The following is a 1,568-nucleotide window of genomic DNA, read 5'->3' as shown; positions in this document are numbered from 1 at the left end:
ATAGGATAATTTCATTACTTCATTTTTCCTAACAGCTGCATAGGATTCCATTGTGTATATGTACCACAGTTTCTTTATCCACCCACCCATCTGTTGTTGGGCACCTGAGTTGTTTCTAGATTCTGGCTATTGTAAATAGCACTGCTAAGAGCATAGACATGCAGAGGAAATTTTGTGTTGTGTTTTTGCGTTCCTAGTGTATCTTCCTGGGAGAAGAATAAATGGATCATATGGAAGTTCAATTTCCAGTTTTTTTGAGGAATCTCCATATTGTTTTCCAGAAAGGCTGGACTAGATGGCATTCCTACCAGCAGTGAATAAGAGTTCCTTTCTCCCCACATCCCCGCCAGCATTGATTGTTCTTGTTCTTTGTAATGTGTGCCAGTTTCTGTGGCACACATTTTATGTGTGCATGAGTTTCATGGCATTGCTCTTTTGATTTGCTTCTCCCTGATAATTAGTGATGTGGGACATTTTTTTCACGTGCTTTTTGGCCATTTGTATTTCTTCTTTGAGCAAATATCTTCATTTCTTCTCCCCATTTATTGATGGAGTTAAATATTTTTTCTTGTTAAGTTCTGTCAGTACTTTGTATATCTTAGATATTAGTCCATTATCGGATTGATAAAGGATAATAAGTTTGATGTAGGCAACAGAATGTTGGATTCACCTTTTTGATCTATTTTGTCATTCTGTGTCTTTTAACTCATGCATTTAGTCCATTTATGTTGAGAGAGAAAATTGTCATGAGACTTAGTGTCATCTTTATTTAGGAGATTGTTGTATTTATCTTGTTTTAAAGTAGACCTTTTATTTTTTTTTAAAGTTGGTTTGAGTCTGTAAAGTTTCTAAGCTGTTGTTTATCTGTGAAGCTATGTATACTTCCTTCAAATCTGAATGTGAGTTTGGCTGGGTACAGTATTCTAGGCAAAGCATTCATTTCATCGATTATTGTCACTATATCCCACCAGTGCCTTCAGACCTTGAAGGTTTCTTGTGACAGGTCTGCTGTAAATCTTAAGGACGCTTCTTTGAATGTAAAAATATGAAACACTTCACAAATTGCATGTCATCCTTGTGCAGAGGCCGTGCTAATCTTTTCTGTATCATTCCAATTTTAGTATATATGCTGCCAAAGCATACTAACTAGCAGATTTTAAAGACAATTTTACTTACTATTTTATGATTGGTTATTTATTTTATGATTGGTTATTTATTTTAATGGTGATTTTTATTGAATTACTTTATTTTGAAATTTTATTTTATTGAAATCCTTGTGATCTACAATGTCTTTCATAGACCAATTTCAGCTATATAATAGTGAATCAGGACAACTCCCACCACCAGTGTAGCCCTTCCTCCACCAATGATCCCAGAGTACATCCTATACTACCATCCTTTACCCACTCTGGCCTGCCAGTATTACAGGCCCATTTAAGTTGAGATTGTTAAAGATGAGATTGCTTGATTCTACTGTTGTTGACTTTAGCATAAATACTTCGTTCTGTACCTTTTTCGCACAATGCACCGGAGACCACTTGGCCTCTGGTCCCCATCCTTTCTTTTTG

General features: G+C 35.7%; 1 non-coding gene across 1 annotated transcript; it reads right to left on the bottom strand.

Annotated features, from left to right (window-relative positions):
* Nucleotides 1-1,039: 1,039 nt before the first annotated feature.
* On the bottom strand, nt 1,040-1,141 carry LOC126004651 (U6 spliceosomal RNA). The gene has a single exon (XR_007493917.1). It is a non-coding gene; the product is annotated as a U6 spliceosomal RNA (small nuclear RNA).
* Between the last annotated feature and the right edge of the window lie 427 nt (nt 1,142-1,568).

Source organism: Suncus etruscus, chromosome 3 (genome assembly GCF_024139225.1).
Source record: "Suncus etruscus isolate mSunEtr1 chromosome 3, mSunEtr1.pri.cur, whole genome shotgun sequence".
Taxonomy (NCBI): domain Eukaryota; kingdom Metazoa; phylum Chordata; class Mammalia; order Eulipotyphla; family Soricidae; genus Suncus; species Suncus etruscus.
The sequence above is the reverse complement of the archived record's forward strand: the minus strand, read 5'-3'. Positions and strand labels throughout refer to the sequence as shown.